Here is a 27270-nt window from a genome sequence, read left to right on the forward strand (position 1 = left end):
TAACGGTATTGATTTTTTTCCATCATTTTTAAAATTTCATTGACTATCTCCTTGTTCCCTGATTTTATTAGAAAGAGTAAACAAATTTTCAAGATTTACCTCTCTGTACTATTCATTGTTTTATATACCATTTACCATGTCGCCTCCCTTTTTCTCCACTATCAATATAATCTTTTTAATCTCTATTCACATTAAATCATTTTCATGACTGAAAACATTTTATGTGGCCTTTTGTGGACTTCTGTTTCTGTAATATTTTTTCATAGATAAAGTATCCACACTGCACAGACTACTCAAACTGAAGGTGTAACATTGCTTTATTTAAATACATTCTAATGCTTGCAGAAATATTTACCAGACCACTCACAACACAGTTTTGTTTTTTGATGTTCTTTTGGGGACAAGACAATATATATTAAAGAAGCATTTTACGTGAACAGAACAAAATAACACCTATCTGTCGTTACTTGGTAGAAAAATTTAGAATCTGTAATGAGAGTAAGTGGTCCAAGTTCCCTCTCAGCATGCCTTGCCATTTTGTATCACCCATTGTTAACTGCCTACTGTGCTGAAAACTGATCATTAATGCAACCTTTTTGTTTATGCATTCCATAGCACTCTGTAAACCAGGCAGGTAACATAACCTCTTCCCTTAATTATAAAATTTCCTTTTCAAATCTGAAGTATGTAAGATCAACCAGTTGTCCTTGTTTTACTGAAATGTCACGTAGTCTGAATGACTGGAGTAGCACAATAATCCTTTACAGAAGGAACACTGGATTTTCTCAATAATGTTTTCTCAAGCACTTTAATTTGCAAGAATTAAACACACTTTAAACAAAATTACTACTAAAATAAGGCTTGAATTTGTTTATTCACTACAGTAATTTCCACTGGTTTGCTCATTTCTCAATCTCTGTCCTTAAATAGGCTGACGTTGTACACATTGCCTTGGTCAGTTTTGTCCACTGTTATGAAAACAGCGGTGAGAAACTACTTTGTGTTGTCAATTAAAAAATAAACATTAAAATTAAAAAAAAAAGACTTCAAGATGATCAAACCCTGTTAACCATATATTGCATATATTCCTCTGAATATTTTTTTTTTACTAGAACTTACATTCCCTATCTACCTTCCCCTTAGACAGAAGACATGCAAAGCAAGACAGGTAGCACCACATCTTTCCATCTCATAGATAGGTTTTCCATAAACAGGAACTTTGTGCTTAAAACATTAACCCTGACAGAAAGAAGTGCTGCAAAATGTGAACATTAATTTCATTAATCAATCAGGAAAGAGATGTACCATGATGGTTTATCTTGTGCAGAACGTATGTATGTATGTTTGTACATAGTCAACTGATCATATATTAACTCTGTGTTGCAATGTGCTGGCAGATTTGCTTGCAACAGAATGAATTAGTATTATTCAGTTAGGTAATTTGGGAGATTAATTCAGCTATGGCACAAGAATTATTTCATCAGGTACCCAGAAGTTAAATGGTGTATATGGCAACTCATTCTTCTCATAACTAACGTCCCACATCTTTACTTGGTCACCAAAACTAATACAAAACCCACAAAGATATTTGCTTACAGTAAAACACTATTTGGGTTTTATATATTTGTGTTTTATACTATATGTACTCCCTATAGGATTTTTTTTCCTGAAAAACTAACTCTAATTTTCAGATTGGTGTAACTTTATAGAATATACTTAGGGTGGATTGCCCTGAAGCAGGGAGCCAGCACTCAAGGGCAGTGCAATAATCAAAAAGCTTCCTAGGAAGTTATTTTAGCATGCTTTTGTCAACTAATGCAGCCTAAATAAGCTAAAAAAGCACTGATACACATATTAAAACGTTCACTAGATTACACGTACTAGGACTATGCACACTTAAAATCAGTACAGGACTGGAAACTCATTTTTCATAAATACTCAAATACAGCAGTTGCACCAAGGAGGTTTAGACTGAGGAAGAATTTCTTCACAGAGACGATGGTCAAGCATTGCAACAGGCTGCTCAGAGAAATGGTGTAGTCCTCATCCCTGGATGTATTTAGGGGATGTGTGTGGTGCAGTAAGGTTGAATGGGACTCAGTAGGTGAGGCTGATGGCTAGACTTGATGATCTGGAAGGTCTTTTCGTACCTAAATGATTCTCTTTACCAAGGGTTGTATTTTACCACGTATCTTTACAATAATAACTATACCTCATTGTGTTCTTAAATTTCTGAAGTTTTCTCAATGTGTGTGTATATATATATATATGAATCCTAAAGTATTTTATATTAGCATACAAAACACTGCAATAACACAAACACCACCAGACTGTCACCTTAACAAATCAACAGGTCACAGAGAAGCTTGTTTCTCACATTTTGATGGTTTTTGTCATAACAATGTATAATTTAAATAGACAGCAATTACTGAAGGATGTTAGAAAAAACTTAAATCTTTTTATATTAATTAAGAGTGAGGGAAGAAGCATCAAAGAAAAGAGATGCAAAAGATGCTAAAATAGTAGAAAAATACTCCAAAGCAGTGTAAAATTTCATTAAACAAAACAGGGTAAAGTTTAGAGAAGGTACCCAAAATCAGCATGAAAATAAACGTGGTCTGGAGCCTTATTTTTAAAGCACACTAACTGCAGTTGAGAAAAAGGAAAGCAGTAAAAGATCTGTGATAACTCTATAAGAAGAAAAGTCAGAATAGCTGTACCCTAAGACATCATGAGTACAGAGGTAAAGGGAAGAGGAGAAATGAGAGCAACTACAGCAGCAGGTACAGTCCAGGACAGTTTCTGTGAATGCAGGCTCTGCACAGAAGCACTGGAAAGCATAGGAATGAGAAGCTAAGGGAAGATGTGAGAAAGTGGAAACATGAGACTAGAAAGCAAGAAAATATGCGTACTGGGACAGCTGCAGGGTTCAAAGGCACTGCACAAAATCCGTGTCAGTGGCAATGGAACTATCTTCAGCAAGCCCGGGCGGATCCCAATACATTTTTTTTTACATTCCATATTTTTAAGGTTTTCCATACCTTAAGAAAGGTACAGAAAGCAAAATATTTATTTTCTAAATTGAAAGCTTGCATCCTACAGAAACTAATGCAAATTGCCAGAAGCAAGCCGGACAAATGAGAAACTCCAGCCCAGGGAAAGACAACAGAGCAACACTTGAGTTTCCAATTGGGAGCCAGATAAAAGTAGGAGAAGGATGAAAGAGAAGAAAACTTAGAACAGCATGTTTCTCAGGTACAGCAAATAAATGAAGAAGAGGCAAGAAGAAAAACGGAGCAGAAAGGAGCTGAAGACAACAATGTGGAAACAGCTATGGAAAACAAAGGGCAGTCAACAAAACTATTTGAAGAGATGACAGATATGATACAGATTAGTATTATTTTATTTATCTATTTGTTTGCTCCAGGAGAAAAGCAAAGCATCAAACAGGCTGGAAAGGGAAGCTGGTATTTGCATAAGAGAAAGTAATTAGTGCTTGCACTAGGGTTCCCTTGTTGTCCTACCTTCCTTCCCAAGTCCAGTAATATTTACATTCCATAACCCCAAACAGCTATACAAAGCAAAATCTTGCTCGTAATATTCATGCAAGAAGCCCTACTGACTAAGACGCCAGCTTCATGGCACTTCCTACTTAACTGAACAGAATTTAGTCACAGACATCCATGGCAGTTATGCCTCCCTTGCTTTAAGATTCAATTCAGTAAGGATTTTCCACTTGTTTCTTCCCCCCAGAACAAAACTGATTAGTATTCAGAAGATGGACTATTGATAAATTATTTTCTTTTTGAAATAACTTTTTGTTGTTGTTGTTTTGATTACTTAATATGAACAGGACTTACCCAGGAACTGATTCTTGTTTTGTTTTTTTTTTAAAGAAACCGTCAATAAAAACATTTATATTAGCAAAGATTAACTAAAGAGTTTCTTAGCAATGAAATACAAACCACTTCCCTATTTAGAAATGACCTAAGGCTTTCTTTTTCTTCTGTAAACACAATGACTACTTTTGACTGCATGAAGTACCCTTCATCTAGAAGAACATTATAAAGTCATTCTTAGTCTAGTGATTTCAGTGCACTTCTGGGTTTCATGAAAACACATACTTTTCCTTCTGCAAAGCCCTAGACAGACTATTGGGATTCATATACTTATTTACTTGTGGTAGCAGTGCCCTTGCAGTGCTCTTAAGATCTCAGCTGGCAGGGATCAGGACAGTTGCTATTCTAGCAGTCATCCTTTCTCCATCCATCCACACTTCATAAGGCAGATAGCGGCTACATCCCTAGTGTCTACCTCAAAATTGCATTTTGCTTATGAATCCAACAATCTAGAGATTACAACGATGGTAGATGATCAAGTCCCTTCTGCCTTTCTGTTCTTTCAAAATTATTCTTCATTCTTTAAACTGAATTAGAACAATACCATCTTTATCAAGGAAATCCATGCAATCTCACATGATCCACAAAATCTTTCTGTCATATTGTAGGAAAGAATCAAAAGTTTTCAGCACAGTAATTTTACCCCAAACTTGCCTCACTGGTTTTCAGTAAGATTTATCATTATATAAGAAAATATATATATTAATCATATAAGCAAATAAGCAATCCAACAAACGTAATACTTCCATCTTCAATCCACAGAGAGGGAATAGTACTTACAGAAATGTCATAACAAGTATTTTAATTTTAGTCGATGATCTAATTTACAGTTACATAACTGATGTAGTCTCATGTTACTCATTTTTTTTATTTCTCTTCTACACACACATTGTGTAGCATTTCTCAACACCAGATAACATGAAAGCAGCAAGAATTGCCTGTGATGGCTATCAAGACTTGATACCATGCAAGTGACAGCAGTAAATATAAGGTATGCCTTAAATTCTGAAAGATACAATGGGTATTTTAAAAGGTTTTTAAATCACTAAAAAACAGGTTGAAGTGGTACTGCTTACATGATATTGAAGAGCTACAAGGTTTCAGGTGAGGCACACAGGTGGGACTGGGCTGAGCCTGAGGAGGGCCACCCCACCAAAGCTCCCATAGGTCTTGGCATGGCTTGAGCACAAGCCCTGTTCTGTGTGGGGGAGATTTCTGAGAACAATTTCAGCAATACAATCCAAACAACTAGCAGAAATACCCAGGAAAAAAGAAATAATAATAAAAGTATGTGTGCTCCAGAGCAAGGCTTCTTTAGCTTAAAACTTTCTGTGTCTGTACACGACTGAAAACTGAAAGATTCTGCAACAACTCAGAACAAATTAAGATAATCACCCAGCAATAGAAGAAAAGATTCCCTCCAAGAAATATCATGGAATATTTCACCAAAAATCCTATTAGGGTACATAGTGTAAAAATATTCACATCATTTCCTGTTAGATAAGCAGAAGCTTTAGACAGACACACAGTGACAGTCAATACATTTATGGAGAATGATGGAGCTGTAAGTATGATATAAGAGCTGGCACATTTTCCAGTCCTGGCACACCAATGAGAGGATTTACGTTGGTAACCAGGGCTATCCTATAGCAAGGCTACACAGAGTATCTTGTACAATTTGGCTAATACAATAAGCTAACAAATAACTGCAGGATCTCAATGTGTAAAGAGATTTCTCTCCGATGTTAACTACTTTCACCATTCCAAAGTGTTTGAACAATGACATTCCTAGATTTTTGTTATCTTACTTTTCATGTTAATCAAACTTTCATTATCAAACATCAATAAGAAAGAACAAGAGGCAATGAAGTTTGACATAAAACATTTTAACTGGCATTAGGGTGTGCCACATTAGTATATATTTTATTTCTGAGTAACTTTTCATACAGGTGAAATTTAACAAAAGAGAGATAAGAGTATACACCAAATGGTCTGGGCATTACTCTCATGCTTTTTTTCCTTGAAAATTCAAATGATCCCTGCAGGCAACCGACAACTGCTAGATCTGTGGAATGTGCTCTTTGAACTGTACAAAAGCCTTCAGCCTTTCGTGCATTGCTGCAAACAAAAACTGCCAAGTATAATTATTTCTCAAGTTTAATGTTATGGAAGTGTTGCATCACTTTTTTCACAGCTCTGAAAACAGCTGTAGAAAAATAAAATTTATAAGATTTCCTTGCAAAAGTTATATACTGCATTTATTGCCTTTTGTAAACAACTGGTAAAAATGAATGCAAGCCAAATCTCAAAGAGCTCCAGTCTTTCTTTGGTGTTCTTACACTTATATTTCTGTGGAAAGAATCAAAGGAGTAAGTGGAAGGAGTTCTCCCAAGAACTACTATTCATCCTTTAGCCTTTTTAAAATAACAAAAATAATATAAAAAAAAAAAGCGTTAGAAGGACCAAACAGTGCTGAGAGAACAACAGAAGCTTGAAAATTCAGAGTTCACTTCTCGCTTTTTTTCTTAACCTACAGTACTGTATCTAGTGTTTCTACAAACATTCACATACTAAAAGCTAACTCTGTAGATACACAGTATTAAAAATACAAGCACAGCAGTATAGATGATCTTGTATTCTTCTGTAGTTCTAATGAGAACTTCCTTGTTTTTGAACACAGATGTACTCAACTTGCTGAACTGAAAGTATTCAGACTTTCCTCACTGAATGCAGACATACTCAATAATACAACTTTTATTACTGACTTCAGCTATCTCTGAGATTTTTAAGATAAAGTTGGCATTGAGGTGAAAACAGCTGCCCTTAAATAAAAGTTTCCACATCTGAAATAAATGTTACCCAACCATGAAGACGCCCAAATTCAAAACAGTCATTTTTGTTTGGATTGCAGAAGTGCCTTGCCTTTGAGAGCAAGCTATTCAGTTCCAGTATAAACTTCATTACAATTCAGACATGAGGTGGAGCAGTGTCTACACTCCAAACTAATTCCCAAAGCAGACCTAAGCTTGTAGGTCTTGTCCAGGATACCTCACCCACACCCACACGTTAAGTCAGCCACAATATCCTGTTTCAAAACAGGAGGAGAAGGGACCTGCAGAAGACCAAGCTCTGCTTTCTGGACTCTCCTCCTCAGCCTGAGCAGATTCGGTCACATTCCATGAAAGCCTCTGAAGATCCAAGCTGCAAAACAGTGCAGATGCATATAACCTCCAGATGCAGTCCTGAACTGATGCCAGATAATGGAGAGAAACTGCACTGAAAAACAAACAAACAAGCAAACAAAAACAGGATCCAGAAGGAGCCTGAAAAGACAGAAAAGGAAAAGAAAAGGAGCCTGACTCCTTAGCTTGATCACGTGGACAGGATGAGAGAGTGGGCCAGATACCGCCATTTACTAAGTTTGCTGCTCCTTAAGCTTCCGTGAGGACCAAGAATTAGAATAAAACCCTGTGTCTAGCATCTCCAGTTGGTTAGTGCACCCAGGGAATCCTCCTCAGGCAGCAGAAGCAATGAAATTTTTGACAAGCACATAAGAAAGTTGAATACCTGAATGACCTTCTTGGTACCAGATCTTTACTTCAGCCATACTGCAACGCTTAAGTTTATACAGCCAAAAAGATATTCTGAATAATTTCCTTTAACACAAAGAGGAACAGAAACTGGACTGGCAGAAGTTAGGCACAGCATCTCCAACCTGCTAAAGGGCTACGTGAAGCTAAGGAAACTAAAGCCAGTCCCCCAAAGAGATGTTCCCACAGGAGAGCTGGGGAACAAAGTCATTAGATTAATGCATTAAGAAAAAAAAATGGTATGTTGCAATGACACCAAGGAAGATCAAACTCTTTCAACCATTCAAACATATTTTGTGCCCCTACTCAAAGTGAAGCAGCACCCACACCATGTTATACTGCTACATTTTTTTATTTATTTTTAATAGTGCCATAGTGTCATATTGTAGGCAAACATCTGCATTCGGAATGACAGTGCCTGCAGTAAGCCAGCAGGACTGTCTTGCACACAGCAAGATGCAATCAAGGAGCTGGTCACTGACAGGAAGCAGCCCTCCCTCTTGCTGAGCTCCTGCAGGTGACAGGGCACATTCACTTTTCGACTGCTGCATTCCACAGAGATGAGATACAACTGATCAGCTGCAACTTGCAGCAGTGCGAGATGAATGTGATATTCACCAATCCACCACAGAAGTTGGTCAAGTGATGCACCGTGTCCCTGAACTTCTACAGATGCTACAGAAGGGGTGCTTTGATGATTTACTGTCATTCCTGAACTCAAAAAGAGGCAGAGGGTACTGCTTTGGTACAGGCAAGAACCCACCGAACACCTTGCTACACTCCTATTTGCTTGCTTGCATCAAACATGGACGTGTCTGCTATTTTTAAAATAGAACATATCTTTTTCAACTGTCTTTGTGGTAAGTGAATCTTGGTCAAGCTTCAGTGTTAACATGACTTATACAAACACCAAAGATCAGACCACAGAACTGCCAGTGATGAACATAATGACTTTAAGAAGGATGTGGTCTCAAAGTTCATGGTAAATCAAGCCAACACAAGCAAAACTTGTAATGGAGAAACTGCAATGAATTTTGAATTAAAGAACGCAGTAGCACTGTTTCTCCTTGTTGATCTTTTCAGCAGGACAGCAAAAAGCTAAATAATAAGTATATTCAAGGGTTTTTAAAAGCATTCCATATAAAAAGGAACAAAATGTAAAGTACACATACTACTATGAGTGAGAAAACTGCACTCTGGGAGACACAAGAGCTAGGCAATTGCAGTTGCAAAAGAGATGGCTGTTCATTTTTAAAAGTTACAAAATAAACTGAAAAATACAACAATTTGGCATAAAAGCTGACACAAACACTTTAAGATAAACAAAAGAATACTCTATTTTTGACCAGTTTCCAACATTTGTTTAAAAAAAAAAAACCATAGTCATTTACTTTTGTTATTGCTAAGCTTTTTTCAAGTACGTGAAGTGGAATATCTCTTAGTCTTACTGCTCTTTTACCAATAAAGCAAACAAACATCAGAATTTACAAGAGCAACATCAGTAGAAAGGTTTATTGAAAATAATCCTAAAATAGGCATGAAAAATTCAATTGGTGTAAACACAAGCACTTGACTAGTGTTTTGCATAAGTGTAGTGATACCACATTTTCAAGGTGTATCAAGCTTGCTTCTAGATTTCTTAAATATATCATTGTTGTCGCCACTCTAGATACCTAGATGCCACAAAGGTAAAAATTCCTTACACCATAACTAGGCATTGAATATATCAGCAGAGAAAGCTCCAAGCCAGCACTGTGTCAATCATACACTAGAACTGGCAGTAAACTCCGCTGTGAAAGAGACAGCAGCAATTTGTCAGCTGGGGCTTTTTTATTTACAAATTATATAACATGTACAGAAAACATTACTGAAACATTTATTTAGGGGAAGTCTATACAATCTCTGTGTTATACTACACAGTTACACCTGAGATCAACCTAAATATTTAAAGATGTTTCTATATATTTTGTGGGAAGCATAAGAAACCCATGTGTAGAATGCAAATATGGGATAATCTGTTCTTCTTGAATGTTTCCCCAGACTTAGTAGAAATTTGACTAATACCAGTCATTCACCTCTTGAAACAAAATTTCAGACTTGTTGGATCCACTTGGAAGCATTAGTGTAACGATGTCTATCTTTTACACTTCCTAAAACAGAAATGATTCAAAGAAATATGACCCCCAAATTCTGCTCTTGGATAGGGGGTTTTTATGCCATATTTTAGCCTTAGGCACATTTCAAAGCCCCAACATTAATCCTGGATAGGACAAACAAGGCTTATGATGGTTTCTCAGTTAGAATATTTGTGATGCAAGTGTTTGCAGTCTCCTATCAAGACTATTGTCTTCCCTCAAATTCCAGGATTCCTGTATATAAATAAAAATAACACAATGGATAGTCTGTAGCTTTGGTAACACACTGCGTAAATGTTAGTGGACATAGTTCTGATTAAAGTAGGTTAACATTTTAATACTTCAAAAGATGAGAACCAGAAAGAGACAACTCCTAACTTTTATTATGAGTTATGATAAAGGAATTCACTAATGGTCTCTGCATTCCAGATACCAAGCCCTGTATCATCTTTCTGTATTTTTCTTAAAGAAAAAAGTCAACAAAGCCAACCAGAAGCTGGCCAACTGAACAACATATCTCAGCCACATGACAGTTAACTATAAAATCAAAGAATAAATGAACAACCACCGAGACTAACAGTTTCTGGATGGGGCCCATCACCTAGAGTAAGAAAGTGGAAACCGGTTACAAATTTAGAAAATGCCTTTAGAAATCAGAACCCCTGTAAAGAACCATAGTTAGTTCAAAAGGAAAACTCCCCTCTACTGCTCATTTTTTATCTTATCCTACAAGTTCCTCCCAGTTCAAGAGTATTTCTCTTCTGCGGGTTGTCAGGGTTGTCAAGAAGAGGGCCATGTGTTTTGCAGAAGAACAGCCAAAGCTAAAAAGATTGATGGATTAAAGAGAATATAAGGTCAGAAAGGACCATTAGATCATGAAGTCTGACTTCCTATAATATCACAGAATATAAAATTTCAGACAGTTACCTTACAATTGAGCCTGAACACTTATAGTTGATTAAAGAATATATTCTGTTTTAGCTAAAACAATTGTTTCATGTTATGCTTTTTCTGCACTAGATTAAAGAGCTCTTTAGAGCAACAGATATTTTCTCTCTGTGAAGGTATGCTGTAATTAAGTCACTTCTCAAACATCTTTTTGATAAGGTAAACAGACTGATCTCCTTAAATATTTCACTGCAAGGCAATTTTCAAGCTCTTAAATCATTTTCGTAATTGTTTCTGGCACCATCTCTAATTTTCCAAAAGGCTTTTTTTTTCAGATGTGGCCACAAGAACGATAAGCTGAAATTTAGTCTATTTACCAGTGCAGTATAAAAAGATAAATTCACATCTTTGTTGACATGAGGTTTGGCTGCCTGTACATCCAGCACACTTCTTTCTTCGCCACATAGCATACTGCATTTCTTCAGGGAAAAAGAAAAAAAGTCATATGAATAACATTTTATTTTTTATTTTTTTGGACCAAACAGCATATAAGCAAGTATCAGCAGAACTTGGCAATAACAAGGAATCTTAAAATATTAACTACCTGTGAGAATTCTACAAAAATCTGAAAATTGAGGGCAACTTGGTTGGAAGTAAGCGTAACATGAGAGAATTCCCATTTCTAAGGAAGGGAGAGAGGTGGGAGAATCATAGAATCATTAGGAATTATATAGAATCATTACGAATCGTTAGAAGAAGAAGGGAATAAAGTCAGTGGAGATTACAGAAGAGGATCTGGATAAATGAATTGGTTGTCAAGATCCTCTGAAAGGTATCTTGAAGGCAAGAGGGAGTTCAAGAGAGCTGGAAGTGAAGCCAGTTGAAGAATGTCCAACTCCAACGTCTTCAATGTCTGACTGCACTGAAATTTTGCTAGCCTGTCATTTATAGCTACTTGTAAGGCCAGTCTTAGAACTGAGTCAGTGAAATTATGAGAGTTAATTTTTATTTTTGAAAGGATATTTTTTAAAGGCAAATCAGTCTAGTGACTAAGATTTCTATCCTGCAGTCCCATTAAGAGTTGCATTACTTCAATAGTTAGAACAGTAAACTGCAGTGCAAAGGACACTTAGAGAATTAATTGAAATCCTCTCACAGCCATTAGTAATTTTTCAGAACTTTTAGAGAATAGCTTAAGTTCCAGAATAATGAGAAGGCAAAAAAATCCTGTGCCTGTCTTAAAAAAGGTGAAAAAAGAGGAGATAAGGAATAACAGACTTGTCCAATTAGTTTCAGTTCTTGGAAATTTCTGGAGAAAAACAATGCCAACATGAGATTTTTTTTTTCTTTTCTACAGCAATGAAATATATACCTGTCAATACAGATTTGTGATGAGCAAAAGCTGGCAAGCCAATTACTTTTCTCCTTCAACAGAAAAATAGTTTGTGAATGGAAAAGAAGCAACAGATGACATATTTTGACCTCAGAACTGACAATGTCTCAGAGAACATTCTTATAGAGAGAAGCTAAAGAAACAAAGACTACATGAAATTATTTCAAGGCAAATACAAAATGTGTTCAAAAAATTTATGCAGAGACTACAACCAAAAGCAGAATATTATGAATGGGGCTTAACCATCCTGGTCTAGTGCATTGGGTGTTTTCCTTCAAAACCCAGATAGTGAACGGGTTATCCATACAGAAACTGTAATTTTAACATTCTCAGATGGTGCTAAGTTTGCACTAGGAAAAGACAGAAAAACATCAGGAAAGGACTGCTAACCACATGGAGGATGGTATTATAATTCAGAATAATCTTGGAAAATTACATTGCTGGAGAAAAAATTGGATGAAATTCAGAAAGACCCACGAAGTGAAGATTTTCATTTTGTGCTATTACATACAAAGAACAAACTGTACTTTTCCTTGATACCTTTGTTATTTTCTAAGTTTGAAACTCATAAATTATTTTACACCAAAAGAGTTTCAGCATTTTTAACAATAAATTTCGATCTTCATAATAGCAGTTTTAAACAGCTGATAAAACTTTGTCACCTTTCTAAATGTGCAGCAAATTTTCAGATTAGAGGATCTGTTAAAATTCAAACCTAAACTAAAGGGATATTACATTTAATTAAAGCTGTGTACATATATAAAAAATATATTAATAATTTTGAGGAGTTACTAAGAACCATGAATCAGTTCTGAAGCAGCTGAGCTCATGATTACACTAAATCCAGTTTAAAATACACCATCATTTGATTGTATGGCATTTAGATGTAGCAACAATAAACTCACACAGCGTACTGCACTTAGGCCTATGTTTTGAAGTATATCCCATTTTCTTCTCATCCTTCTCCATCAGAATTTTCTCAGTTCTGCATTGTGATATATATCGGGGCCACAGACATAGCTTTGAAGATGTCAGACACTCACTTCTGATCATCTCACCCTTTGAACGCACTGTGCCATCAACTATTGATTATTCATGGTCAAAACTGGTGGGATAAAGTGAGCCAGGACTACCACCCGTATTACAACACTGCTGTAATGGAACATAACTGACATCGTATTTCAGCTTGCTGAGTTATTAACAGTGATCTTTCTAGAGGCATGCGGCCACCTGGAAGACACCCAAGTCCCCCTACCTACGTTGCTGAATAAAAGCATTGCCTACCCAGTCATGAAGGCTTCAGGCTACCATCAGATTCAACTCCTGTTCCCTGTAGATGCCACTCTTCTACCTTACCTGGTAAATCAATTTTATGCCTAGGCAGCGAGATTAGCAAGGAGTTGCTATCAAGGTGTACACCAACTCATGCACTTCATGCTGCACAAGCAACTTTTGGCAGGAATGTCACCACGGAGGAGGGAAGTGGCTCTGATGAGGTTCTCCTTGCCAGAATACTGTATCCATGCCATCATCCCAGAGATAATTTTATGTCTTTCTATTGGGCCCACAGAACACTGCCCAGATGGCTGTCATGAGTGCTGCTTACATGAGCAGTCTGCAATAGCAGTATAGATATAGCTATCATAATTATGCTATATTAACTGAGCAACATTAATGCTGTACTGGAGGCCAACGAGAAAAAATGTGGACTGATACCTAGTGATTTGAGGCAGCAAAGAACACATTAAATGAATGGTGGCAATTTGCTCTTTATACACTGAGAAATGTATGTGCTTGGTTAATAAAACAGAAAACAGAAAATACACTTTTTAGGAATATACCTACAATATACAGAAGCATAGAAACCTCAGAACGATGCATATACTGTAAATACACTTTAGTGAAGAATTTAGGCTAGGCATCTCAGAAGACAAGAATAAATATATAAATTGATTAAATTTGAAAAGGAAACTTTTGAGACCTACATATCTAATATTCATTATTACATATTATTTAATATAAAATATCAGCAAATATACAGAATGAAACTAAATGGCTATTTTGTTGAGTACTGAATCAAGGACTACCTTTACCTTCTTAGATGAGATTGTTTCCTTGCATTTCCAAGATCTCATTCTAACCTAATCATCTATTTAATCTTTTTAATCAGATGAGACAAAACATAAAGGAGAAGAACCATATCTCAATGCATTGGCTGTCAAGGTATTAAAAACTACAGCTTCTGGATTTCATACTCAGCTTTTTCTTAGATATCCTCCATTGCTCTGTCCATCTTTGATACATATGCAGTGTGGCCAAGTTAATGCTGCTATTGAATCCTAGAATTCTGCATTCCTCAAATGCAGCCTAAACATTGCATCTATAGGTTATTTTTGCATTTAATTTCCTAGGTTCCTTTTAGGGCAAAAAAATGAAAAAGTCCTTAAGGCAATATAAGCACTTAATCCAACTCAAATACTAAAGAGGACATAACCTTTTAAATCATCTTAAATATTTACGATGCCATAAGCTCTTAAACTTCCTGGAATACTTAGCCTTCCTTAAAACCTCACAGTACTCAAAGTCCCTAGAGCAACATAAGCACCTAAACTGCTTCAAATCCTTCCAAAGGACACAACCTTTAAACCAACATTTAGGATCTAATTTTTAGAAATATTTTTGTTTCTTCAGGCACAATTCTGCCTGGCTTTGTACACAAATCAGGTGGCTATTTAGTACTATTCACATGATGCCTTTGACAAAATACTTTAATTTGATGGAAGACATGCATGGCAAAGACCAAGAGTACGCTGCCACACTGTGCAAGTCAATGTAGGTAATGGAAAGAATTCCCTTGGTGTTAAACCTGACCAGCATTTAGCTTCACAGAATTAAAAGTAACAGAAACAAAAGACAGTCAACACAGCTTTCAGAGCACTTTGTTCATACCTTTAAACAAAGGCATGTGTGATGATAAAGCAAAGAAGTTCATAATATTTCACCATCTACTATGCTTGATTGCTATGGTAGGAATCAAGAAATCACAATGGCAAACTTGATCTCTGGGTATTTTTAATACTTACCAAAAAGTACAAAAGTCACATTTAAGAAGTGTTCAGCTAACATACATTATTTCAAGACCGTAAGTCTTTAGGACTGTGTGCCCCCTACTCATTTTCTAGTCTGATTTATCTTTTTAACTACATGGTGAGCTAAGTCACTTTGTTTCCCTTCTCCATCCAGACAGCTCAAGTCCAGTTATGTCTGGACTGAACAGAAAAACCTTTCAGAGTGAAGCAAACTTACACACATAAACTTGAAAGGTAAAGGCCCTTCTCCTTCCAGAATTTCCTGGTTTGGGCTTTTCGTGTTTCCTATAGCCTAAGAAAGAAATTGTCCTTGTTCCATTCCAAAAGATATCTCATTTTTTCTTCAAGAGTGAATGAAGCATTAAGTGAAACATGAGTGCCATAGATGCTCTTGAGCAACTAAGAAAAAGTACAAATACTTGTCGTATTTTTCTTACTTCTCAAATTCATGTGACAGGTAGTAAATGGTTGGTCAGTCATGTTGTTCTCCTTAAGAAGTAAATACATGTAAAACTGTCCATCTTCAGAGCACACTTGAAAACTCACAGTTGCCAGACTTGCACATCAGGCAAGGTCACTGGATATATGCATTTGCAGTTTTTCAAAAATTATTTTTACATGAATCATATGACATTTCAGTAGAAGTGCTGTATCCCTCAACAAATACGAAATTTGCAATATACAGCTCAAGATTAAAAAATCTCCATTATGTCAGTGTTTCAACATGTTGAAAACCAGAATGTTTTGGAGTGCTGCTAGAGCTGTATGGCAATAGCTTATGAGTTTTGAAGAGCCTGTATTTATGGTGAACCTTGTAAGCAAACACATTTTCTTTGTACCTTTACCCTCCTACCACCTAAACCAGTTAATGTTCAAACATTTGATTACCTCACCGTATCATGGCTCTCACCACTGAGAGTTAATGGATATTTCATGACTAGTGCCTTCCTGCTGTTCAACTAGTCAAATTGTTCTCCCTAAATTGCTACCAACTCTTTTTTTTTTTTCTCCTTTCCTTTAGTGTGTTTTATATATATTTACAAAGTGGCTATTTCTGTATACCCCATGATACCCAGTTTCACTTATGACCACAAAACACTGTAAACATTTCAGTTGCTAGAGTCAGCATCACTACTTAAAAAATAATGCATAAATGTGGAACAGTTTAAATTACGGATCAGCAAACTACAATAGCTACAAGTGATGGCTTTGAGTAACATAGCATTTAGGATGTTGCTCAGTGCCATAACTGGGAAGTATAAATAGTGACCGATGGACCAAAATTAAAGGCTTTCATAAGTAAGAACTCATAAATCACAGTTAAACTCCCATTGAAGAATTACAGATATCATTATACAGCAATCTCACTTATAAATACTGATTAGGACAGAGAAACATCAGAAATGCACACAACACGATTAGAAACCTGGGCAGAAAGCAGAGGGACTCTAGTCAGAGAAGCAGATTAAATACTTCACCTTGCAAACAATGTGGAGAGTGGTACATAATAAAACAGATGCCCTGTCCAGTGAAACTACTTCATCAATAGCTGCTGCTATCGGCAACATTCCTTACTATGTGTCATACTAAATTCAACATTGTATTATATACACATACAGAATTTAAATATATATATACAGATATACACACACCACAATTTATTACAATATAGAAGATGACAGATTAGAATGAAAAGATACTTGTTTTTTTGGCTTTTGGTATTAGCCTCCTTTTTTTTTTTCCCCTAACTATTGATATGCAAGCAGTAAGTTCACTATTGCTTCATTTATCATATAAACACAGAAAATGGAGTTGAAAGGGACTTCCCTCCATAGATCACATAATTTTCCTGTTTAAGATACCTGTTTTAAATTTCCCTCAGAAATACAAACAGAAAAAGTGAGATCAGTTCCAGAGGAGACTTTTATGTTACCGGTTCTAATACACTATCTGAGCCCAAAGTGGCAATATTACATTACTTTAAAAAAAAAAAAAGTAAATTTTTTGTTTGTTTTTACAGACCTATCTTTTCGCGATAAGGATCCCCAGAGGTACAGTCTTATTTAAATGAGAAATTGTCTGCATTAGGAAATAACACAGCCCAACAAGAATGGCTTGTACAGGAGAACAGTTGGAGCCAAGCTCTTTGCACTCATTCAACTTGTGTTTCAGGAGACTTGGTTCTGCAGTACTGCATGTTTTCGGTCCTTTTGGTGGAGTACTTCTCCTTGTTTAGCTCTGTCAACAGGAAGGTTGAAAAAGGAACCTAGCTTATCCTGAGTTTTCAGAAGCGCAGATCTGAAATAAAAGACTAATGGAGATGCTCCCTAAGCCCGTTAATACTAAGATGATAACCACATTCTGTTCTACATACAGACTACATTATTTTTGTTTCATATGGCAGTGTATAAAGATTTTGCTTAGGTAGATCTCTACCTTTCCTCTTGTCAGATAACTGAGTATTTCTAGCCATTAGCAGGGGCTCAGCTTCACAACCTACAGCATTAGGAGAAACTCATTTGCAGACAACAGAAGAGCTCTAGGAATTTAGCTGTAGGGCTTAGCATGAAACTTCTCCAAAGACACAGTAGGTCTCAACTTCAAAATACCCAAACGTTTCTATTTCATCATGGATTTTAGAGGACTTTAGAGTAATATATGCACATTGGGGTATTTAGAATGATAAACTTCAACATGCACACACTAAATTATTGCAAAATAAATTAAATTAATCTGCAAAATTTTGATCAAAGTCATTGATTTTTGATGTTGAAAAAACAGAAGTACATCTTTTGCTATCAGGTGGCTGCAGATACCGCATGTGAGACTGCAGTTTCAGATAGTACCTCTGGAGCCCATCTCCCCCATGTTCAACATTTTCATCAAAAACAAGAACTGAAGGATAATGACCTTTTGGGGAAAGGCTGATGACCTTGATTCTGCTCTCAATAACTGCCTCAGAAATCATTTATCATATCCTGCAAAAATACAGGTATGAGATGCACCTTGAGAATCAAAATACAGCTTAACTGCTCCACTGAGGAGCTCCTTCTCCCTAAAAGACCTGATAGCAGACCTCTTTTTCCCTTGAGCAAAGATACCAGCTAAAACTGTGTTTCTTTCTCTGTCAGAGTAAAATTAGGGGAAGGAGGTGGAGAGAAAGGGGATCACATTTTAGTTTTATTCCACTGATGCTGCTGCCTGTCACTAAAAGATGAAGGGCTGAAATCCCATCAGTCTGGATTTGCAGATCTGAGGATGGAGAATTAGTATTTTTCTGTTTTTGCAGAAAACTCCTTGATATATGGCTCTATTATTGAATGTTAACAGCTGCAGTTTAAATTACAAATGAGGTTCTATTAGCATAACCCGTACTTGGTTTCTATTTAAAAATATGATTTTAGCCAAAATTTTGTCAGTTGAGAACCTGCATGTTTTCATTTGTTGCTACAGATAAAGAAGAGAAGCAATTCTGTATTTCACTGCCACAAAATATGAGCCTAGAATAGCAAAAATATTAAAGAATACTGTTAAGTTAATACTGGTACCTTCAATAGAAGGGACAATGGGTGAATGAATGGTCCTCAGTAATGATTTAGATGTAGCCTTGAAAAGGCAGCAGTACTAACATGACAAAAAAGAAAAAAAAAAAAAAAAAGCATCTTTTACAGTTCTCTCTCCAAACCAATTTTCTAAATAAAATTGTTTTAAAAGCCCTAAATTGCACTGTGGAGTAATAGTGTAACTGTTTAATTAGCTTTGGTTTCTATCATGGATGTTTTCATCAAAATACACCACACAACAGATGGTTTCTGCTCTTATACTTTGCAACTACAGTGGTTGTGTGACTACTGCCTTGCCCTTGGAAAGCTGTTTGTGTTTAGCATATCTCGTACTGATGGGTTTAACACATAAAAATACGCCGGTGTTCTGACATATACATAGATCAGTATCAGAAATTATGAAATTGTTATGAATTGGCCAATTTTCAACTGCACTGTGCTTGAACAGTTATTTTCTGTAATGTTGCGCAGCACTTCACGCTGTACAATCCCATATGTCAACAGTATTCATTTTAGATATATGAAGTTAATTCTTCTCATGCTAAGAACTCAAACACAACATCTGCATCACAGAGCAAAACCCAGGCGTGGACACGATCCCTTTACTGCTCAGAGTGAACTAACTTAAATGACAGTATCTGAAGAGACCCAGAAGTCTGAGCCAACCATCGCTGTCATCAGCCAAACAAATTCTGATGACTTGGATAGAATTTGGATTGGGCTGTTTATGCTGGCATTACTGTCTGCCTGTACCAAGTCCATTCATTTCGCTACACTTTAACATCTCGCTGTCCAAAATATTGACCACAATACATATGACTGAAGCTTCCTGAATTATCTGTGCACAGCAAAAACACGGTAGCCAACATACTGCAAAAATGGTATATTTCTGTCTTCAACCCAACTCAGGATTTAAGTAGTCTAACCAGTACTCTAAGGGGGTTAGGGTGATCCTTAATTCATTAATGTTTTCTATGAAGTTCTTTGAAATCCTCAGATGCAATGCAGTGTGTTACTATCATATATGTCATGAATTATGCCCCAAAGGATCTCACCATGGTATGTTAACTGTATACAAGAATCCCCTCATTACCATTCAAATGCCTCTACCTCTGAAGCATAACACTACAGCTGTTTACCAACAGGCAATAATCCTATAAAAACATTTACTGATCTTATATGAAGAATATTGTGTTCCGTTACAAATGCATGTTTCATACCATTTCCAATGTCTGAACGGCTAAATGCCAGGGAACTGCAGCTGCATGCAGAACAACAACAGAGTCTGTAAAATTATCATTTTACCAAAAGGTGTCTGTTTAGCTGGCATCCTAATTTAGTTTACCTCCTATCTTTCACTTCCCTGTATTACAGGAAAGATACCTCGAATTAAAATAATACGATTCCATCTCTCACAAAGTCAAAAATGAAGAAAATTGACAGTTAGAATGGGCAGAAAGTCCCATGAATTGATGTTCTCTAATAAGTGACTCAGGAATCCAACCATCCAAAAACCACTGGAGATGAGAGAACATACGTAGGCTGAAGAAATGAAGACATGCTCATAAAAACTTTTCCTTCCTTTCTTGCCTGCTTTGTGTCTTCAAACATGATACAAGGCACATATATAGTTTTATAAAAACTATCGGTACATATTCACACTTTCTAAAAATGCCTGCAATAATCAAAATATCTTTCCTATTTCCCTATTTGAAATTTCAAGTTGCCTTTGAATTCTGAGTCAGACCAACAATGTGATGGGTACTTTATGCATTACCTATACTGAATGGGATTTATCCCCCAGATAGACAGATATAAACAGAATTTTCTGTTTTCTATTTAATAAATAAATAAATGAATAAATAAAAAGTGTTGAGTTAGATGACTGTGCTGGGTACTGTTTGCTCTGTTACTTTCACAGAATCACACAGAATGGATGAGGTTGGAAGGGACCTCTGAAGATCATGTAGTCTAACCCCCCTGCTGAGCAGAATCACTTAAAGCACATTGCTCAGGATGGCATCCAGGCAGGTTTGGAATATCTCCAGAGAAGGAGACTCCACAACTTTTCTGGGCAACCCATTCCAGTGCTCTGTCACCCTCACAGTAAAGAAGTGCCCCCTCATATTCAGCCGGAACCTCCCATGCTTCAGTTTGTGCCCGTTGCCTCTCATCCCCTGCTGAGAATAACTGAAAAGAGACCGGCTCCATCCTCTCGACACCCTCCCCTCAGATATTTAGATACATTAATGAAGACTCCCCTCACTCTTCTCTTCACGAGGCTAAACAGGCCCAGTTCCCTCAGCCTGTCCTTGTATGACAGATGCTCCAGTCCTCTAATCATCTTCGTAGCCCTCCTCTGGACTCGCTCCAGTAGCTTTATGTCCCTCTTGTACGGGGGAGCCCAGAACTGGACACAATACTCCAGGTGTGGCTTTACCAGGGCTGAGCAGAGAAGGATCACCTCCCTTGAACTGCTGGCAACACTCGTCCAAATGCAGCCCAGGATACCATTGGCCTTCTTGGCCACAAGGGCACACTGATGGCTCATGGTCAGCCTGCTGTCCACCAGAACTCCCAGGTCCCTACCTCTGCAGAGCTGCTCTCCAGCAGGTCAGCGCCCAGCCTGTACTGGTTCTTGGGGTTATTCCTCCCTAGGTGCAGGATCCTGCACTTGCCTTTGTTGAACTTCATGAGGTTTCTCTCAGCTCAACCCTCCAGCCTGTCGAGGTCCTTCTGAATGGTAGCACAGCTCTCTGGGGTATCAGCCACTCCTCCCAGCTTTATGTCATCAGCAAACTTGCTGAGGGTGCGCTCTGGTCTATCATCCAGGTCGTTGATGAGCAAGTTGAACAAGACTGGACCCAGTACTGACCCCTGGGGGACACCTCTAGCTACAGGCCTCCAACTAGACTGCACCACTAAGCACAACCCTCTTTCATTGCAGTCGTTAATGACTTTTTTAATGGATACTGGTCAGGTTTCTATCCACTGGACCAATACATTCTCAGCATGTAGGATCTACTCAGTCTGAACTCTGTAATGGGATCAGGACAAAATGTCAATCATGAAATAAAATTTATAGTTAAATACAAATATGCACAGTTCTTCACTACTCAAACATACTCTGTTTAGTGGTACCTTGGCTGAACTGCCCTTTTTGTTTTCTCAGAACTAGGGTCTTTTTGGTGGATTTTTGTGATAATGCATAAAATGCCATTCGAAACTAAACATTCTTAAGGTAGCAGAAGGATAGGAATATTACAAATCCAACTCAAATAAAGCCAGACAATCGTGGAAAAAAATCAAGCCTATAAAACTTGCATCAGCTATATAAAGGGACAGCTTGTCAGCTTCAGTAAAGTACTGCCTATTTACCAGTAACAATCTTGGCCAGAAAGTACTGATATGATTGTATTTCTAAGGAAAATATTTTGACCATGTTTATAGCACATGGCTTACTGATACTGAGATACATGCACTTGTAACTGCTATTTTGTGCATATGAATTAAAGAAAATATTTTAAAAGAATTTATATGAGGTTGCTTCTGCATCTCTGAGCAACTTTCTTTAGGCCAATTTGCCAGTATTTTTTAAAAATATAATAATAACAAACAAACAAAATTCCTTCCTTTAGGCTGTATGAAGATTCCCAGAATCAGGAATTGTGTGTAGGTTTACATTATTACACATACAGTCTGCTACTATGCAAGAGCTACTAAATGTACCACATTAAAAAAAAAAAAAAAAAAAAAAGGAAACAAAACGAAAGAAACAACCCAGATACAAAAAGAAATATTCAAAAGAAAATTAAGAATGAAAGAAAAATTTTACACACCCCAATGAGGCAATGAAAGTACAGTAATACTGCTTACTTCAAGTAATTGTGTTATTTCTCCCACAATGGGACAAGCATAATACTAATATCATCTTTGAAGCATGTTCTTCTGTTGTCTGTAGTTCCGTAACAGTGATGTCAGAATCATCACACGTATGAAATAATTCATATAAGTATAGCTGTCCAAGGTAATAATTCAGTTACGTGGTAATTAACTACAAAAAGACATCTAATTATAAGTTATGCTAGAATTTCTTTATTGCATGCCTATATTCTAACTAAAGAGCAAATCTGAACTTTGTACATTCTTTCTAACACCTTTTAAACCATTCAGCTCTTCCACCGCAAGAAAGTTCTTCTCACACACAGCCCTGATTCATGAATACTGAAACCAATAAAGGTTACCACCTTCACCATACATTAATATAATATGTTGGGAGATATCAGTCAAATATAGACAGCACTTTGAAAGACACTAAAGAAAGACGCAATACTTCAATACAAATGGAAAAGAGCATTTCACCACAATCATATTTAATAGAACAAATTATCAATATGAGCTGATAATAGAGCAATCTTTTTCCAATTGAATAAAGTCACCTAGTTACTTCCACTTAAAAATCATCTTAAAGAATGTTTTCATCTGTTCTATTAACACCAGATTTTTAAGTCAGTCTTTTATCACAAGCAATATTAAATGGACAATTTTAGAATCTCGTGATACCTCTCTTTTAGTATCTTACTAGAAATTAGGTAACAACAGAGAGTTAAAACATTTGCATTTCTCAACCTAGAGACAAGATACAAGAAGAAGAAAATGAAAAATCTATTGGTATTTCATAGTTAATATTAAAATGGCATTTGAAGAGCATTTTCTTAATGGTTGCATACAAAATCTAAGCAACATGGAAAATGTCCTTTTAATAATCTTGTATGTAACCCTGTAACCACAAATACATGATTTCAGGGGAAAAAAAATGTTTATTCACCTGAAAGCGGGATATTTTTATCAATATCAGTGTTAACATTCCCACCTCTCAACTCTCATATTCAACCACAAGAGATGGAATTGATCTGCCTTAACTTTTTATAGAAAAGTTAGATGTCTAAATCTGTGCTGATCACCTTAAGCTTCCCTTATTGTCATTGACAAGCAACAGGCATCTCCAAAGGTGGATTCTTCTCATCTTAACACAGGCATAAAATGAGGCTGGGTGAATCCTCCTCTTGAAGCATCCATCTTTCTTCATTGCCTAAAGATATCTACAGTGACCAGCTCAGACTTAGAACACCAAGCTTCCTAGACGGCTAAAATCAGGAAAAATTAATTCCACTCTTGATATCATTCTCAAAGAGTATATGATCAAAATAAGCACAAGATACAGAAAGAATTCTTAACAAGCATAAAAATAAAAATGCACTGTCCCAGAAAAATGCAAAAAACAAGTCCCTTTTGTGAAAATAACAGGGGATCTGTACATTTGAAATGTCACATGGTGTTTGATCTCCACTCCAGGACAGACTCAATCATTTCTAGAAGCTTAAGAATACACAGCGTATTTTGAGAATATGCTGACAACGTAATATGCCTCTTCTGATTATGAGTAAGCACCGTCTTGCAAAAGCTTATAATTCAATGCAATACTTCAATGATAGACGTTCAGAGGCATTGCAAAAGGCACATCTTATAAACCATTGAAGCTTCACTCTTGAATTTCAAGCCCTTCCTCAAAATCAAAGTGAAGAGTTCATAGAATTCATAGAATATCCTCAGTTATAAAGGCCCCCACAAGAATCATCAAGTCCTACTCCTGGCTCCACACAGGACTCCCCAAAAATGCAAACCTATGCCTGAGAGTGTTGTACAAACACTTGAACTGCAGGCTCAGTGCCATGACCACTGTCCTGGGGAGCCTGTCCCAGTGCCCAACCACCCCCTGGATGAGGAACCTTTCCCTAACACCCAGCCTGACCCTCCCCTGTCCCAGCCCCATGCCGTTCCCTCGGGTCCTGTCGCTGTCCCCAGAGAGCAGAGCTCAGCGCCTGCCCCTCCGCTCCCCTCGTGAGGGAGCTGCAGGCCGCCAGGAGGCCTCCCCTCAGTCTCTTCTTCTCTGGGCTAAACAAACCAAGGGACCTCGGCTGCTCTTCATGCGTCTTGCCTTCTGGACCTTTTGCCATCTTTGTAGGCTTCATTTGGACACTCTGATAATTTTATGTCCTTCTTATATTGTGTTGCCCAAAACTGCACACAATACTTCAGGTGAAGCTGCACCAGCTCAGAGTAGAGTAGGACAGTCACTTTCCTCGACTGGCTAGCAATGCCGTGCTTGGTGCACCCCAGGGTATGGTTGGCTGCCAGGACACACTGCTGGCTCATATTCAACTTGCTGTCAACCAGAACCCCTAGATCCCTTTCTGTGGGGCTGCTCTCCAGCCTCTCAACCCCCAAGCTGTACATACATATCTATGGTTGCCCTGTCCCAGATGCAGAATCTGACACTTGCTCTTGTTAAACATCACGCAGTTGGTGATTGCCCAGCCCTTTAATTTGTTGAGATCTCAAGATCTGTCAAGAGTTACTAGACCTTTTTTTTAGAATTGACTTTTTTTTTCCTCTTTCTCAGAAATGATGTATCTCACAGAAGATTTTGCAAAGATATTGGGCCTACAGCAAAACTGTGGATGGAAAATGTGTGCAAAACTAATCCAAGCTGAAATTTAAGAAAATATAAATTTAAATAAATAGTTCCTTTTCCTAATTGCCTCTAATTAGACTTCAGAAAGATATATATTTCTGTTGTGGACTACTAGACCTCTTCTCTAAAGCTTTGTCCCTACTTTTATCTATTTTTTTTTCAAACACAAAATGATATTAAAATGTATCTTCTATTTCATGCATCAAATAAAAAGCTTTGCTTTTTAAACACCTAAAATCCACACCACATTACTGTCCTTCTAATTGTGGTGCTAATTCACAGCTAAAAATTACTTTCACAGACTTCAATCTGATTTTCTTAGTTATACTTGCAAGTCTTTAAATATAACTTAACACATTTCAGAAAGCTCTCAACTTTGACAATCTCTCATCTTTTACAAAAACTTCAGTAAAGCCCTAAAGTGAATAGCTAAATACATCAAAACCGGAAAAATATAAAAAAAGAAGTTTTAGTATATCACAAAATAAAACCTGTATGATTTTGCTTACTTATAAATATTCCCAGAATCACAGAATATCTGATGATGTAAGAGACTTCAGGAAATGATTTAAATCCTTGCTCAAACTGGGCCAGCTAGAATAGATTGCTTGTTGCTATATCCCACTTGGTTTTGTGTATCATCAAAGATGGAGACTCCACAGCCTTATGTAGTCTCCACGACCCCTTTGAGAAACTTGTTCCAGTATTTGACCACCCTCATGGCAAAAAAGCATCTTCTTATGTTTAAATAGAATTTTCAGTATTTTATGTATTCCCATTGCCTCTCATCCTGTCACCCATAGAACAGAACAGAACAGAACAGAATGGGATAGTTCAGTTGGAAGGGACCTTCAGAGGTCATTGAGTCTACCTGTCTGACCACTTCAGGGCTCACCAAAAGTTAAAGCGTATTAATAAGGTCATTGTCCAAACGTCCAAAATGACAGGCATGGAGCATCAACTACCTCTCTAGGAAAGCTGTTGCAGTGTTTGGCCACCCTCACGGTAAAGAAATTTTTCCTAATGCCCAGTCTAAACTTCCCCTGGTGCAGTTTTGTGCTGTTCTCACACATCTTGTCATCCATTACCAGGGAGCAGAGACAGGCACCTCCCTCTCCCTTTCCCTTCTCAGGAAGTTGCAGAGAGCAATGAGGTCGCCTCAGCATCCTTTTCTCCAGACTAGACAACCCAAGTGTCCTCAGCCTCTCCTCACAGGACATGGCCTAGGCCCCTTTTACCAGCTTTGTTGCCCTCCCCTGGACACTTTCAAGGACCTTAACATCCTTGTTATATTGTGGAGCCCACAACTGCACATAAGATTCAAGGTGAGGCTGAGCCAACACGAAATATACCAAGAGAATCACCTTATTTGACTGGCTGGCTATGCTGTGTTTAATGCACCCAAAGATGTGGTTTGCCCTCTTGGCTGCCAGGGCACACTGCTGGCTCATGTTAAGCCTGCTGTCAACCAGCACCCCCCGATTCCATTCTGCTGAACTGATCTTCAGCCACTCATTTCCCGGTTTGTAACTGTCTGGCATTACTCAGTCCCAGGTACAGAACATGGCAGTTTCTTTTGTTGAACTTCATGCTGTTACTGGTTCTGTCTTCTTTACACCCTTCCATCAAGTATTTTATATCAGAATAAAATGTTATTCAGTATTTGTTGTTCAGCAAAGCGGTGTCTAAATTAGTACAACTGCTAATCATATAATATTACCCAGCTCATAGATCATGCTTGACAAAATCAGACAAGCGTTTTCAAGATTCAGGAATTATGTATGTATATACAGATTATATAGTATCATGCCTATACTATAAATTACTATAAGACATCTATTTACTTACTAGACATTCGTGACCATTTCCTAGAGTTTTGGAGATCTGAAATGTAAGTTATAAATGATGTAAAAATCCTTCATTATCACAGTGTGAAAAACACAACAAAACCTAAGTTCTTCATTAGATAATAAATAAAGGTGGATCACTCAAGTTTTTCCACTCTTAGAAATGACAAAGCACTAACAACTTCTACAAGGCCTGACATTACAGCTCACCAAGCAATTTTAGCTGCAGAAACTAGAGCAGCTGCCAAAAGAATCTATCAAGCCCTCCCCCACACTTTTGGCTGCTAATTTCCATCCCCATTACCCTTTGTACCAGTCACAGCCCTTGGAC

The 27270-nt window shown here is 37.2% G+C and overlaps 1 protein-coding gene across 11 annotated transcripts in view; it reads right to left on the minus strand.

Annotated features, from left to right (window-relative positions):
• FOXP2 (forkhead box P2) overlaps positions 1–27270 on the minus strand; it is a 440428-nt gene that overhangs the window by 345666 nt on the left and 67492 nt on the right. Inside the window, exon 3 of one of the 11 annotated variants that reach the window (XM_083820637.1) lies at positions 26941–26976. The exons of the other annotated variants lie outside the window; for them this stretch is intronic. The gene's annotated coding sequence lies outside the window, so the exon portion shown is untranslated. The remainder of the gene's footprint in view (positions 1–26940; positions 26977–27270) is intronic. 11 annotated transcript variants of the gene reach the window in all.

The sequence above is a fragment of the Anser anser genome, assembly GCF_964211835.1.
Source record: "Anser anser genome assembly, chromosome: 1".
Classification (NCBI taxonomy): Eukaryota; Metazoa; Chordata; class Aves; order Anseriformes; family Anatidae; genus Anser; species Anser anser.